Source organism: Benincasa hispida, chromosome 10 (genome assembly GCF_027475165.1).
Source record: "Benincasa hispida cultivar pf3 chromosome 10, pf3_genome.v1.1, whole genome shotgun sequence".
Taxonomy (NCBI): domain Eukaryota; kingdom Viridiplantae; phylum Streptophyta; class Magnoliopsida; order Cucurbitales; family Cucurbitaceae; genus Benincasa; species Benincasa hispida.
This window is the reverse complement of record NC_143487.1, coordinates 7,365,165-7,382,496: the sequence shown is the minus strand read 5'-3', so window position 1 is coordinate 7,382,496 and position 17,332 is coordinate 7,365,165. Positions and strand designations below refer to the sequence as shown.

General features: G+C 35.5%; 1 long non-coding RNA gene across 1 annotated transcript; it reads left to right on the top strand.

Moving 5' to 3' along the window:
- Positions 1-3,678: 3,678 nt before the first annotated feature.
- LOC120087920 (uncharacterized) lies at positions 3,679-13,142 on the top strand. The gene is made up of 5 exons (XR_005484725.2): positions 3,679-4,129; positions 12,367-12,428; positions 12,508-12,586; positions 12,745-12,784; positions 13,018-13,142. It is a non-coding gene; the product is annotated as an uncharacterized LOC120087920 (long non-coding RNA).
- The last annotated feature ends 4,190 nt before the right edge of the window (positions 13,143-17,332 follow it).

Sequence of the window (17,332 nt, the reverse complement as noted above, 5' to 3'; positions counted from 1 at the left end):
ACCTCAACATACATAATTAATCTAGTGTTATTGGATCCACTCTAGTACATCACTTTCATGCACTAAACTATGTAAACAATCAAGTATTCGAGATTTCATAATATATCGTACGGTCTACACATTCTCATAATAAATCACATAACCATATAAATCAATAAATGTCTAACCCTCATCTAACTTTAAGACATTCCATTAGGAGTGCCACTTAACTCATAATTTAAGGGTCATGCTCAATCACCCTTTTAATATAACTCATAATCTCCTAAATCAAGCTTGTACATCATCATATTTAGATATATTACCACATGCTCATATATCCTTCCTAAACAGTCCATTCAACCTCAGAACAATCAAAATTATCCTCGTAAATAGTTGCAGGATCCTCAATATTAAATCTACAGTTTATCGTCTGGCACAAAGGTGGTTCCTGTAGTAAGACTACTTACTTCAAATTACAAGTTCAAATAACTAACAAATCGATCCGTCCTCGCCAATGCTAGTTCTTGAATCAAACCCTATGCGTAAACAAAAAATTACTTCAACACGAAAATTTAATCCCAAAACACAAATTCAATTTAAAATGTCTCCAAACCATTTAACCAAATAGTGGCTTGATGTAAACCCACTCCAAAGCTTCGAACAATAATTTAATCCTTTGCACATTCAATAATAGACATTAAAAATCCACATTATAATGATTACATCAAGGCCCTAAATGATTCTAGAATCTGATTCTCACCAAATTCACCTTTATGGTCCTTAACACCGATGATCAACAAGCCAACATTCTCCAAACCTTGAATCTAAAATTCCAGCATCATGAGTTAATCGATTGGACCAAATTTTTAATTGGTAACCATAAATCTATGTCAAAACTTGATGGCATTCAAGCTACTTTAAGAAAACTCATAAAAATACCTATTAACTTACAAAAAATCTCAAGAATCCAACGAGAGTAGTGGCGAAAGACAACCCACATGGCAGACCCATAATGGCAGCTCGACGACGGTAACAACCGCGACGTGTGGGTCTACAAGCTCGACAGATGAGCGGCGTGTGGGTCAAGGCTGGGCGATACGCGCCTGCGAGTGTGGACGAGGCTGGATGATGGGACAGAAGAGCGACGACGTGCATAAGCGAAGCGGTGACGATGAAGGAGACTCGGTCAAGGCCACCTCGCAACTGGCTAGTCTGAGAAGCAATGCACGACTAAGCTCATCTGACCTAGCGGTGCGAATGGCTGGAGAAAATTGTCGAAGCAACGGTCATGGATTGGGTCACGCGGAGAAGCAGCGACGATTTAGGGCTAGAGAAGAGTGTTCACGTGAGGAGGAAAAGTTTTTTTTTTGGGAGGGTGGGGAAGGTTTCAAATTGCGTGCGAGAGGGAAAGAAAAGAGAGGTTTTATAAAAAAATATATATTATTATTATTTTATTTTATTGTATCATTTCATTTAATTTTATTCTATTCCTTAAATACACAAATATATATATATATATATATATATATATCTAAAACTTTTTTCTCCTCATCTTCAAATCATAAATTGAAAATCAAACCAATCACATTCACCAAATTATAAATTTAAAAAATATGTATATAAAAATTTACTTACTTAAAATTAAATTAATTGCGACATAAATCCAAATCTTTCCTTTAAACAAAATTGAATTTCAAGATTAACAAAATTGTCTTCAAATTTTACAAAAATACAAAATTTTAATTATGAAAAATTCGGGGCGTTACATTCTTCCCCTCTTAAAGAACTTTCATCCTCGAAAGTTCATTTCTAAAAAACCTTTTATGCAAAGGCTCACCTCTCATCCAATCTATGACTAAATAACTTTAAATCTTAATGACCAAACTACTAAGGTTACAACCATCCTTGATTACGCCAGTGAACCTGTCATGCCCCCCTCTTTTCTCCATACCAAAATAATACTTTGCATAGGGATAACAGAACATACATGGTCTCTTATACTAACTAAGCATACAAAAGAAGACAAGCAAACATAGTCTCAAGCAACATTAGAGTGTCAAGATCTAGAATGTAACTTTAACTTTCACCACAGTGTCTAACTTCTCCATCTCATTCAAGTTGTGGCACTGTTCCTATTCCGCTGTTGTTGTCCACTTAAATCGACCTGGTCTGGACCTAACGGTTGGTCCCTACCATCTGTAGTTCTCCTACTAGGGCACCCATATACCATATGCCCTTCCTGTCCACAACGATAACACACCCCTACATCAGCTAAGCAACGACCCCAGTGACACTTTCCGCAGGAGTTACAGGCCGATTTTTCTTCTTTAATAGATGCGGGATGGAGACCTTGCTGCCCCAAATGTCGTGGAGTTCTATTTTTGTTCCAACTCTTTTGTTGAGGCTCAGAAGTCTTCTGGTCTACATTCCTTTCTGCCCCACAGAGGCCCCAATTCTGAATGACTTCCTGTATTTTTCTCCCTCTTGGGAGTCAGCATCAATCCTCATGACGACCTACAGTGTCGTAGCATACGTCTTGAGGTCTAAGGCATGCACCATACCTCGCAACCCACTTCTCAGACCCTAAATGATCCTCTCTCTTCTTCCTACCTCAGTGGCTACCAGTTTCAAGGCAAAGTGAGACAGCTTGTCAAATTCCTGCTCGTACTCCTCTATAGACATAACCCCTTGCTTCAAACTTAAAAATTCAGCTTGCTTGTTGTATCGAGTGTTGGCTGAGAAATACTTCTCATAAAAACGTTCCTTAAAATGATCCCACGATGCTAGCCTTCCATTTGTGTTAATCATTTTCTCTACTAAACACCACCATATTTCTACATTGTCTGTCAGCGTAAAAACTACACATCAAAGCTTGTACTCTTCTGGACACCTCATATAGAATCGAGGAAAACCACATCTCTGCCTTTGTATGATCCCTCAACGATCCATCAAAGGGGCGGAGGTCAAACTTTCTAAAATCCCTCAAGTATTTAGCCTCAAGGGACAGGTCTTGCATGTTGTTGGGACATTCTGACTTCTATTAACTCCCTCTCCCTACACCCCTGGCGGAGGAGGGTCCTGGCCTGTGGGGGCTGCACTTGAGGGTCCTGAACCCCTTCTCTAACTATCTCCCATGCTCTGAACTTGGGTGCCATGTCCTGTTCAGAACTCACGGATCAACTTTCACTAGATCCCTCTTCAATGAAACACATTTATGTCAACTAGCACCACTACAAAATGGACATTACTTGACACTTGTAGATTTTAATTACTTGACGTTTCTTTGGAAAAAAAAAAACGTCAAGTAATGTGATTTTGGACAATAAAATGTCAAGTAAAAGGGTTAAAAAAGCAGAGATTGATGAAATATTTCGAATATTTTCACACGAATCTTTACTTGACACAATTTTCGTGTCATGTAATATAAGGTCTTACTTGACACGTTTCACGTGTCAAGTATATGAAGCTCTTACTTAACATTTTTTTCGTGTCAAGTAAAATAAAAAAAATTTCCTAATAATATTTTTCAAATAAAATATCAGGTATTTTTTAAACCCTAGCCGTTCGTGAAGTGGTCCATTGTGCCGTCGAAGTTTTTTTTACTTGACATTTTTGTCGTGTCAAGTAAAATAAAAAAATGCCTAATAATATTTCTCAAATAAAATATCAAACATTTTTTAAACCCTAGTAGTTCGTCAAGTAGAGTCCCTTGTGCTGTCGAACTTTTTTTCCGCTCGCCTCGCGTTTTGTCTCCCATCGCACCATCGAAGTTTTTTTCCGCTCGCCTCACGTCTTCTCTCCCATCACACCGTCGATTTTTGTAACCATCGATTTGTGCCGATCGTTTTGCATCTGGCCATCGATTTGTACCAATTGTTTTGTGTTTAGCCATCGATTTTCGTCTAGCTCGTCCGTCGATCGTTTTATGCCATCGATTTGTGTCGATCGTCTAGCTCATCCGTCGATCAATTTTCGTCTAGCAATCATTTTGTGTTGCGTCCGTCGTTCGTTTTGTGCAGCGTCGCTCGTCGATCCACCCTGACGGTTTTTCGTTCTAGCCATCGACCGTCTGTAGCACCGCTGGTCCATCGATGTGCTCTGTTCGATCAGTCTAGCCACTATTTGCTTTGTGCTTCGATTGTGTCGTCTGGTAAGCCTGATTTCATTTTCATTGCATCTGCAATTTATTTTCATGTGCCCTGTTTCAAGTTTATCTGTTCATTTTTGTAATTATTACTAGTCTTTGACTACAAATTAGACATTATGAAGATTTTAAACACACACATCCAAGAAGTATCTTATTGTCTTCTGACATGTTTGGCCGTTATATTGAAAGTAATGTATAAAGAAAAGTATCCTTCAGCCATAAATTAGCACATCATTTAGAATTTGAAAGCATTTGATTCCATTTGAAGTCGTCGGTCTCTACTTTAGTATAATACAAAAGTGGTTGGAGTTGTTCTTTACACCATTTAATTTTTAAGATATTGAATTTAGTAAACCATCTATTCATTACAACATTTGCACACATTTGAAGGTTTTGAGAGTTCAAGTTTTTAAGTTCTCTATAAATATCAATTCCATACAAATTTTATAAATTGCATGAGTTATCTATTTTGAATTATCTATGGCGAAGAAGAGCCAAGGCCCGTCTTCTCAATAGAAGAATAGTTGATCTCAGCTCCGTTTAGGGTCCAACCTAAGTAGTAGAGAGCACGTTCTTTTCCCTTCCTTCTTCTTACGCTGCGATGTACAGTATCAACGGCTTGCCCACTACTAGGGCTCCTAAGATAGAAGGAATGATCAGGTACCTCTTTATGCTATCGAAGGCATTTTTGCAGGTCACGTTTCGTGAATAGCCAGGACATTGAGGAATATCCAGAAAAGCATTTAGGGAATCGGTCTGATTCAATCTCTGTTCGTTCCGTTTGAAGAAAGAAAAGATCCCAAAGAATCGATCTTTCTTTTAGTTGTTGAATCTCTCTTTGATTGATCAATGTATGATATTCCGAATCCTCATTACTAATGGAATCGAAATGATCTCTGGATTGATTACTCTCATCCCATGCAAAATTTTCTCCTTTTTTCATTATCCTCTGAAATTGACACTACTCTACCAAGTTAGAAATACGTCTCCCAATGTAGGCCAGACGTCCTTGCAAACTTCTCAACTCATGTAGATCCCTTGGTCTTGAAATCTTCTGGATGGCATCGATCTTGGATTAATCTATCTCTATCCCTCGATGTCTCATAATGAAGCCAGAAACTTTCCTGAAGTAACGCCAAACGTGCATTCTAAGAGGTTCATCTTTAATTGGTACTTTCACAGGTGATCTAACACGATTCTTAGATCTTTCAAGTGGTCCTATCGTTGCTTGGTCTTGACCACAAGTTCATCCACATAGCATTCCACGTGTTTGTGCAACATATCATTCAATACCTTCTGCATGGCACGTTGATAAGTAGCGCCAATGTTCTTTAACCCAAAAGGCATCAACTTGTAGCAATATATCCCTTTTGGGGTTTAAAATGTCGACATTTCCTCGTCTGTAAGGGCCATTCGTATCTGGTTATACCCGGATGATCCTACCATGAAGTATAAGGCCTCATGTCCCATTGTCGCATCGAACATGATCTCTATGATAGGCCCCAAAAAATTGTCTTTCAGGCATATGCTGTTTAGGTCGTGAAAGTCCATGCAGGCATGAAGCTATTCATTCTTTTTTCTAACCGGGACAATGTTGGCTATCCACGTTGGGTATTTGATTTTGCGGACGAACCCAACTTCAATCAGCTTATTGACTTCAACCTCAATTTAGAGGATAAATTCCGGCCAAAAGCGTCGTTAAGCCTGCTTAACGAGTCGATACCCTTGTTTAATCACGGGATGGTGGACTACTTGAAGGAAATCAGACATGAGAATTTCCATGAGCAGCGGAATGATTGTTCCAAATTCCATTCGAAATTGAACACTAACAATTACAGTCAAGAAACAGAAACTAACCAGTCATGCACAATACGAAATTACAGCATGTTTTACCAGATAATCAAGGGAAAGATTATACATACCTTTGAAGACTCATCTTCGAACTCCCTCGATCACGAACGCTCGTTCAATCTCCAAGACTGTAACACACAAACGCTCGAACACAGCGATCGCAACACCGCACGATCAATCAGCAACCACCACACGAACACCGCGAACACAACGAACGGCCTCCAAAAACCTTTGCTTAGCTGAGTTGAGTAAGAAACCACCACAATGGTTTGGTATTCTCAGTGTGAGAATCCGGAAGTGTGGGCTCTGTGTGGACTTGCTAGAGAAGAGACCGAAGGTATAACAATCGTGTAAACGATTGAGCAAGTGGGAGATGAAAAAAGTCTATCGGTTAGATGAATGCCCAATTGTTAGAAGACGGAAAGCTATCATATAGCAAAAGCCTCGCGATCAATTAGAAGACGACCAACTAAGTAAACTATCGTGTAGTGTCACTCAACGATTGTTTAGTCTTTCTTCAGCTATCGTTTAGTGAATCCTATTCATTTGACAACAATTTCGTGAGTTATTTCAAGAATAGAAACTCTTTCTCAAATCTACTAAATTTCGGAAAACATTTTTCCTTTTATCTCACGATTACCATGAAACTACCAATAACCTCCCACTCAATTGGTTATTAGAGAAAAAGATATAATTATCCAATAATTAATATTATTATAAATATATATGATAACCAACTTACTATATTATATTTATAACCTATAGTTTTAATATTTCATTTCATGAAACATATAAACCATAGGTCTTTTTCTATTTCATGGTACTTAATGTAAATCTCATTTACATTAATCCTCTACTTGATGTATCTCATACATCACACCGATCATATCATATATAATCGAATTTCCTCTTGTCAATTTGAACATTTCAAATTAACCCCAAGAACTGATTCTCAACTTGAATCCATTGAGCTACCAAGGGGACCTTATGAACCTATAGCTTGAAGCTCCAATAGTACGTGAATAACTGTCTAAACTTTTTAGTCACGGGATCCACCATCCGTTAACTTTTAGGCACTCCACTAAAGACCGTCAGCTGCCCTCTCCTTACTACAAATATATTTTGTGTCCATATCAACCAATCAACAGTGCGATAACTCTTCATAGATCACTCGTAAATAGTTGGGCCAATAACCGTTATGCCCCTGTAGTTACATCTAATTCCTTAAGTACCACTAATCCGTCTAATGAATATAAATCATAGTTCTACTATGACTAAGTCCTCTCTTCCAAAGAGAAGCTGTCTCTCGAAGGCTGAAGGTCGCGCCACCACCGACGGCCAACAAATGATTTCCTCTTTTCTTTCATTCGGCAGAGTCAACCTTCGAAAGACTGAGCGTCGAGTAGCTTCGAGAATCGTATGTAGACTTCCCCTTTTTGCTTTCGTCATGCTCAATCTCTCGAAGATCAAAGCACGTGTGGCAGGCGGCCTGATACGATCGAAGGCTGAGGCTCTTTAATCTTTGCCCTCCCTTTCCCCTATATCATCGACTTCTTCTGTAATGATATGATTGATGTTGGCCACTTTTCTCTTCGCTTTTCTAATTATGCGAACCGGCTCTGATGATTCATATCTGAGTCCCGCCCTCGACATAGGTATAGCGTGTCCCTCGAGCAAAAGCTTCTTTTGGGTCAACGAGTGTCTGGGTTGCTCATAAATCTTCAAGCTCTTGAACTCAATGTGAGTTGTGAAGTCATAACCCACTTTCGTCTACAGCTTATAAACCTTGGGATAAAATTTGTCTTGAGTTCGCTTCTCAGACAGATTTAACTCCGTCACTTTCGCCTCCCGCTTGTGGACTTCCTACTTTGTTCTTGACGTGAGAGGTGTAACGAAACTCTCATTTAGAATCTCTATGTCGCCAACCTAAAAACCTTTTGAGCATTTCGTAAAAGGTGACTCACCCTTCTTCCATCTTAATAAAGAGACATATCGAAGAATCGATGGCTTTGAGGATTTTTCATCCCTCACATCAGGTGTCTCTTCAACACTGGGGGATGTCCCACTCTCTTTTGGGCTAGAGGCTTGTACCTTGCTACTCATTCCTTTCTCTGTGCCTACTGGCGATACTGGCGACCTTGAGCAGGATTCACTTGCTTTCTTTGTCAGTGAGGTCTCTACGGGCATTATTTCACCAGAATTATTGCTCTTTAGGTAAAACATCGCATTTGCGAAGTGAGATTCAACCTTAGAAAATGGATTAGAGTTTGCTTCAACTTTCTTAATCCCATCCTGGTAGAACTTGAAACACTGATGCAGTGTTCACGTAATCATACCATTCTCGTGAATCCAAGGGTGCCTCAATAGCAGCTTGTAGGTGGTCTTTGAGTCTATCACATGAAGCAGAGCATCAGCCTTTAGATCGCCAATGAGAAGGTCTAAATGTATCATGCCTATCACCCTTTGACTACCTTGATTGAAACTCTGAATCACTAATTTGTTGTTTGGTACTCTTCCATGAGTGTGCCCAGTTGTTTCATAATCGTCTTAGGCATTATAATGACGGTGGATTCGTTAACGATGAGGATTCGACCCACTCTCGGTTCTCGAATGTATCCAAAGACGTACAAAAGCCTATTATGCAATTTAGATTCCAGAAACAGATCTTTGTCTGAGAAGCCTATGGATACAACATGAGGCATACGTACATGCTGTAGAGGTCGGTGCATCAAATGCGTTGGATTCCAACAATGCCTCAATGAGGGTCATCTTTGTTTCTTGTGAGAGTGAGAGCAGGTCGTTTATGCTAAATGACGATAAGCCCTTTGGCTCTTCTGTCAATTTTAATGGGCTTGGAAGGGTATCGTCTTCTTCCACGATGCTGACAACATGACATGTAGCAGCCTTTAGCGTCTCTTCTGAACCCCAATCACAGAAGTTCTTTGGGAGGACATCTACCAACGTCACTTGTCGCCTAGGACAAGGAACGTCCTCGTCTCTTTCGTCAACAGCCTTGGACCTCCAGGCCTTCTTTCTGCCCTTCCTTTTTTTGTGTCTTGCTCCCTCTCCTATAACTTCGATAAAAGTGTGACTCTTTTTGGGTAGAGTTCAATCCTTTCTTCTTATAGTGTGTCACAAGGATCCAACCTTCGTTATCATCATTATCAATGCGCTCTCCTCTATTTTGAGGATTTGTGGCTTGGACCTCCCGCTGAAACTGCACAACCACAGGTTCGAAGGTCCCAAACTGGACCAAACTCTCACTTTCTTCATAACATATGATTCGTGCAAACATGCTTGGAGTTATCATCACTGTAACATGATTAGTTTGGACCATCTTGTCTAGATCCAGCTCTATTTTTCTCTCACAAGCCAACTTGAGGATCAACTTCTTCAATATAAAATATTTTTCAATTGGGTGGCTAACAACCCTGTGATACTTGCAGTAATTGGGATCGTCCACTTTGTCGGCTTGTTTCGGTCGTTTACATTCCGATAGCTGGATAAGGTGGTTCTCTAGCAGTTGCTCAAACATATCCGCAACGTCAGAGTCAGGGAATAGATAGACTTTTTCCTGCCGCTCCTTCAGAGTTAGGCGACATCTTTCGCCTCCTTCGTCTTTCTTTTCCATCTTCTTCTCTTTCCCTTTCGAGGAAAACTTCAACGGGATCATATTAACGACCATTCATTCCTTCGTGGCACCTTTCACAATCTTCTTGGCGCCCTTTACTTCCTTCTTGTCTTTCATCGATTCGTGGATTAGGAAATCCTTCATTCCCTTGTTGCCGATACTTAGCTCCATGTCGTGGGCGCGAGTCGCCAATTCTTCAAAGGTATGGGTTTTTATTCCCTGCAGGATATAGAGGGTCCCCAATGCATACCATGCGTGCACATTTCCACAGTAGATAATTCGCTGAGTCGATTTTTGCAGTCCAGACTCAGAGCCCTCCATCGATTGATGTAGTCAATGATCGTCTCCCCTTTTCATTGCTTGACATTTGTGAACTCCATCATGCTGATAGTGTGTCTAGTGCTGTAGAAGCGATTCAAGAATTCTCTTTCAAGTTGCTCCCAGATGTCGATCACCTCAGGTTCTAAGTCAATGTACCAATCAAAACCGTTTCTTTTGAGGATTCTAACGAACTGCTTGACTAGCAAATCTCCCTTTGATCCTGCATTCTCGCATGTTTCTACGAAGTGGGCGATGTGTTGCTTTGGGTTGCCCTTTCCATTGATTGCTCTCAAGTTTTCAATCCTCTGGGTGTATAGCTTTGAATATATGAAGGAAGTTTGAGTCGAGCCTCCATAGTGTGCCCTTATGGAGGTCACGGTCATGTATTGCAATTGTTGTACCGACAAAGAGGCCACTGAAGCTGACTGTTGCAGCTGATTTTCTTGCAACATGATCTTCCCTTTGTCAGTTGCTTTAACCGTAGGTGCTTGGCTTGATTCAGCAGCCTCTCGAGAATGCATTTGTTCTCTCAAGGCACTCATGGTCTCGCTCCTCGACGGCTTTCATCAGAAAGTTGATCTTCCTTTCCATCTCTGCCATAGCTGCTTCATCCGTCACATCTGCCATCATGACATAAATCACATCTGGCTGCAAATCCCTTTTCGGCTTGCTAGAAGTGGAAGTAGAGTTATCAAACAGGGGGTTCTCCTTGATGACAACCCTGCGTCGTAGGGACTCCGTCATTTGCCTCAAAATATTGTGTGTGATGAGGGAGCTTTGCTCTTGCTCCTACGTGACTTCTCTTGAGTGACTGTGGGTGACAGGTCCCATGTAAGAGCGGTTTGTGGAGGAAGCTCTGGATGCTATCTTCTTTGGTGCCATTTGTCTTGTTTGGATGCTGAGAGAGAGATGAGAGGTAGAGATGTCCGACTGAATGTGCCAATAGTGATGAATTCTCTCTTTGTATTTCCCTAATCTATTTGTCTAGGGCTTCTCAATGAAAGTTGGTTTTCTCTCGTAACAAGAAAAAGTTAATTCTAAAATACCGCTCATGTTGAGAATGTTTTCAAGAAAAGTCTCAAGGCGAGCTGGGATGGGTGTGAAATTGGTTCTTCTCTAATCCATCATTACTAAATCCGTAAAAAGTTTATTTAGCTTGTAAATAAGCTTAATCATTGACCTTTTTCCTACATTGTTGTTGGTCTATTGTGTCTATTGTGTACCAGTAATTATTTTTCCAAGTGGGATTTTTTGATAATGGGGTGCTAATGTTGGTGTTTTTGTGGGTTTTGAAGGCATTGTTTGAGGTGAATGCATCAACATTTAGCCATTTCTAATACTTTTCCTTTAGTATTTCTATATGGATTTGTTTGCTGAGCAATATATAAGAAATGTGTGTTCTTATATATATATACACACACACATAAGAACACTTTGTCAATAGTTGTTGATGCTTTGATTTCTCCGATCTCCAATTATCCTTTTAATTTTGAGTGTTGTCATTTTCAAGATTTTATCCTATCAATGTATCATTTGAACCAATCTTTCACTAGACCTAAAAATTTGTTAAGCCACATTTTCATAATGCATTGAAGCATATTTGGCTACTTTTATTTTGTAACAACCCGAATTCAGGAGAGGTACATGAATGAACCGATATCACATCCGAATGAGAGGGACCATGAAGACATGAAAGTATGGTTAAGAAAGGCTTAAAAGAATTGAAAGTTACTACTTATACCAATAAGGTGCATCTTCCTTTTTGGTGGCTCAATCACAAGAACTCCAAGTTAAGCATCCTTAGCTTGGAGCAATTCTATGTTGGATGACCTCCTGGGAATTCAGAGGACGCAGGAGAATGTTGGGACCAGTTACATATTTGATTCATATTCCTTGTAGTGTTAGTGGGGTGTTACATATTTGATTCATGTTCCTTGTAGTGTTAGCAAGGTGTTTCCAGTACATTGATAACACAGTTTCTATATAAATTGAGCTTAGGAAGCAAAAGTTTCGGTCTATACTTTGTCTAATTGGTGTGGAAAACTGTTGAGTGTTATAGATACTCATATTTGTAAATTGAAATCTAGCCAATATCATCTTTGAATACTAGGCTTTTTGTCGGCTCATTGATGACATTCTAGGCCATCATATTCATTCCTACTAAAACTTCTTCCAATTATTGATATCTCATATGCGAGAATCATTCAATTTATTATTTTTTCCTAATTCAATTGGAGACAATTCTTCTATGCTTGTGAGATGTGAATTTTATAGTTGTTCATTAGGACGCCATGTACATGTTTTTCATTTTGTGGTTTTTGTATAGTTGTTCATTATATGCAGGTATTTGTGTCGATTGGAGACGACTATTTTAATTTTTCTTGGTTGCATAACAATTTTATATCCATTCCAATTTAATGGTTACCAACTCTCGCAGGGACTTTTGCCTTTAAACAACCACAGTGGACTAGTGATTGTATTTCCAACTATAACATTTAAGTACGTTAAATGCACTTAACTTGATAGTTCTCGTTTTATCTTTGTGATAGTAAGTAAGAAAATCTTCGCTGTTGTGTAGGTTAAATACGTGGGGTGTTTACATATTCTTATGTTTGCTCTATTAAGAGCTTGGATTTAAAAAGTTTCAAGTTGGCAAGGTTTGTCATTAGTGTAATGTTAATAAATGAGACTACTTTTGCACCATGTTATATACTTATTCTTTGTATTGTTTCACTTCCTTTAAATACTAACATATGAAACTTGGCTTTTTGTGTTAAGTTTCTCAACACAAGTATTCTTTATTATATGATTTCAGGGTTGATGGTCATGAAAATTTCATTCACGGTGAAAATATGGTATGTTATTCAACTCTTACTATCTCCATATAGTTCGGGATTGATTCAAACTTCATAGTGTTTGAATTAAGTTTTAAGACTATTTTATCAATTTTTTATGTTGGAGCTTTACTTAGATCATTTTGAACTCTTTCTAAATGTTGAACTTAGTTTATAACCCTTAGGAACTCTCTATTGTTGTTTGGGATTGATTCACATTATTGAATTAAGGCTTAATGTTGTGTTTTTACTAGGGTATTGTAAGAATGTATTGAAGTGGTGAAGCTATCAAGCAAGTGATTGACATTTGGTTAATATAAAATTTGTTGTAATGTGGTTACTCGTTGGCAATACATTGTATTTAGTTTCTTTGTAAGAATTTTGCAAAAGTTTGGTTATTAGTTAGTTTTTATTTAGTTTCTTTTTTTTTTTTTTTTTTTGGTAAAAAGTTACTAATTTTATTCTTATATATAAAAGTTCTTATTCATGTTTGTATCAATGTTGTGTTAAAAACAATTTTAGTTGATGAAATTCATGTGTTAAATGACAAGGTTCAAAGAATAACAAACTATCAAGACATGTATGTTATTGACAATATAAAATATTTGTCAAGGTTTAAATATTCATGACAATAAATAATTATGGTTAAGATATTCTTGACAGGAAAAAAGTTATTATATATTCTTTTTTGACATTTTATAACTATGGTCAATATCCATAACGCTATAACAATTAGCTAATTTTGAGTGAATTGATGACAATGATAGCATGACAGAGTTAACTTGACAATGACGGTTTATCATGGTCAATAATTGTTCATTGCTAACAATTATTTATTGTCACTAAAAATTGAATCATGATATTTTTTAAAAACTATCATTGATGCTCACACTTTTACAAAGAATCCATGACAGAAAATAACAGTCACGAATTTTAATTGTGACAGTTTTTAAACGTCATACATCAAAATTTTGTAGAAGTGATTGGATGGAATTGCTCTACTTGAAGAACCAAGAAATTGTTAGCTTCTGCACCTATTACTATGATGCCCAGAAAGCTTTCTACACGAGCCATGTGTTAAACTGTTTCTGATCCATTTGTATCACATATAACATATAAACATCAGTAGATAAGATCCTTATATACTGTATGTTCCCACTAAACATAAGCAATACCTCCAATTATTCAGTTCATTACAAGTTGCCTATCATCCATAAACCAGTTTCTACACACTATAATACATATATACATATTTCTAGACTCTATATTTTAAAACTAGTAACAACTTACAATACATAAAATAACTGATATATGAAATCATTATCAAACTTGTATGTCAGAATGGGCGACTTTTAGTTTTTTATTTTTTTATTTTTTTTCTTATTATTATTGTTTTTTTTTTTAAAACATAACTGATGAGCTCAATATTCTGGGTCGAAAATGGAAGTTACAATCGAAAATAAACAATGAAATCCGGATTTAGAAGTTCAAAAAAAAATCTTGAAAAAATTGGTTTGAAGGACAATATAGATCTTTTAGAAATTTTAACATGAGGCCTAAAAAAATATAGAATGGAGCAACAATAATATGCCAAATACAGATCTGCAATTTACAGATCAACAGAACTCATGGTTTTAAATCTATACTCATGGGTTGAAGAAGGAGGTTACAATCGGAAATATACCCCGAAATCCGTATTCAAAAGTTCAAAAAAAATCTTGAAAATTTTGTTTGAAGGCCGATATATATCTTTAGAACTTCTTGGGGATTTCGACACCAAATATGCCCAAATGTACCTGAAAAAAAAAAAAAAAAAAAAAAAAGAAGACCGGATTAGGTCATCATTTAGTTGGAGAGTTTTCTATATGAAAATGGATATAAACACTAAATCTCATGTTTCTTTCACGATTTTTAACTCTTTGTCTAGGAATAAGTTATTCTCAAGAATCTCATTTTCCATAGACAATGATTGGATTTTCTTTTCACTTCCAAAACGGTGGATTCTCTCTTTTTGCATTTCTATCCGTTTTCATTTTATATATAATTAATTTTATTTTGAATATAGTTAATTAATTAATTAAATTAATATAAATATTTATTTTAATAAACCAATATTAACCTATTAAAATATTTACTTAACTTATTTTTACCATAAAAATTTATTAAATGGATACAATTATTTTTCTACATAAAATTATTAATTAATTAACTAACAATATATTAAATACATTTTATTAATAACATAAGATCAGTTAAATTTACTTAGTACAAAAATTCATTTTTTAATAATAATAATCGGTTGCTTTCTTATTATGTTTTAACAAACAAGCAATTATTTATTGGAAGTAGTTTTAATTTGATCTTAACAATGAAGCAATTATTTATTGGTATTGAGATTATGAATATATGATTATCAATAATTATTTATAATTTTTATTACTTCATTCATTCTATTTATAAAAACTTTTTTTATATCCTTTATTAATATATAATATTTTAATCTCATTTTTTCACATTTTATATAATATATTATTTATTAAAATATATTTTTCTATATTATTTAATTAAAATTAAAATTATTAAGGTTGAACTTAATTAATCATAAAAATAATTAGGCATTAGATTATAATTAATATGACGTTTATTAAATATATTAATTGTTTAACTTTAGTTACAAATTACTCCATTTTTAAATATTTATAATTAAAACTATTTAATGGTGTTTATTATTTAATTAATTAATTAATATAAGATTTTCATGCCTAATTTCATAAATTAATTACAAATATAATTTGTTCATGAATTTCTTATAGCATTTTTCATGTACAACTAAATACTATCATTTTCCATTCTTAGATATCCTATTTCCAAACGTCATTTATTGTTAAGTATCTATAACACCTTAAATCAAAGGATTTTTTATGGTAATTCTCTAAGAAAAGAAAAGAAAAGAAAAACACCATTAACGTGGCATATTCATCTTTCAACCACTACTCGCTCTTTTCCTTCCTAGCTTCTTTCTTTTCCCTCTCTGTTTTTTTCTTCAAAGAAAACGTTTCTGATCAAAATTCCATTTCATATTCCTCTAGACTTTGCCTACCCCACATTGGACTAAAGGTTTATTTTCTTGCAAATCTATGTCTACAAAACAACCCAAAAATCAACACCTACACCTCATTCTAGATCTATTCCCATTGGTTCATTCATCCATAACCACAACAAAACCAACACCCTTTTACATTTGTGAACAAAGAAAAATGCCCACACAAAAACTTCAAATCTTTCATTTACTTTCTTTGGATTATAAACCATCCAAATGTGAAAACTTGACTAGTAAAAAAAGGTTCCCATTGGGAGAACTTATCAATTTGCCCTTCTATCTATCTCTCACTTCAAGGACCTTTGTGATTTTTTTTTTTTTTTTTTGGGATTAAAATATCATTTTAGTCTATGAACTTTGAAATTTATACAATTATAAATTTTGTACTTTCAAATATAAAATTTTAGCCTGTATACCTCCCATAAATATTATGTTTGGTCTCTAAAGATTATTTTTTTTTTATCAAAATTGGTTCAACAATAATAATAATAATTTTCATATAAAAAAATATAATAGGTGGATATATTTTCAAAATTTACAGTAAAAAAAATGCTAATAGATTATAATTTTTTTAATAAAACAATCAACAATAAACCAAGGTTTAAAATGCCGATGTCAACGAAAATATCAAGATCTTAACTTTACGAAAATTTCGATGGAGATATTGATAAAATGTCGATTTCAATGGATATTTCTGAAAAAATTACAAAAAAGAAAAATTTTAAAAATAAATTTAAATTAGTAACTAAATATTTTATGGTTTCCAAACAAGTTAATATGTCTATTATTTATATTTTAGGAAAATTATTTTAAATGACAAAACTGTTGAAAATATTTACAAATAATAGCAAAATGTCACCGTCTATCTGCGATAGACCAGAGAGATGAGATAGATTGTTATTTGTGTCTATCATGACACAAATAGACTCTGATAGTAGTCTACAGGTCTATCGTGGTTTATCGCAGATAAACAGTAAAATTTGTTTTATTTGTAAATATTTTTTGTTTATTTTCTTATAACTGAAAACAATTCAATATTCTACTTATATTGATGACATTTTGATGACTACTTTTTGTGTTTCATGAATTTTTCTACGATATAATACAAATATCAATTTATCCCTATTGTCTAACGAATCCATAGAAGCGTGGAAATATCGATATTCAATGATTTAATTCTATACAATAAATTAATAATATGGACCAAATATAATATTTATTGAGAGCGTAGGCTAAAATTCATCATTTGAAAGCACAACACCAAAATAATATTTTAATCCTTAAAAAAATTTAACCAAAACTCAGCCACATGTCAGCTTCAACCACCACTTCCTTTCCGAGTAATCGTCCACAAAACCCCTAATTTTTTTTTTTTTTTTTTTGGGGGGGGGGGGGGGGGGGGTGTTTAATATTTTATTTTCCAATTAATAACTTTAACTTGTATTTTTTTACCATTTTTTACAAGTAAA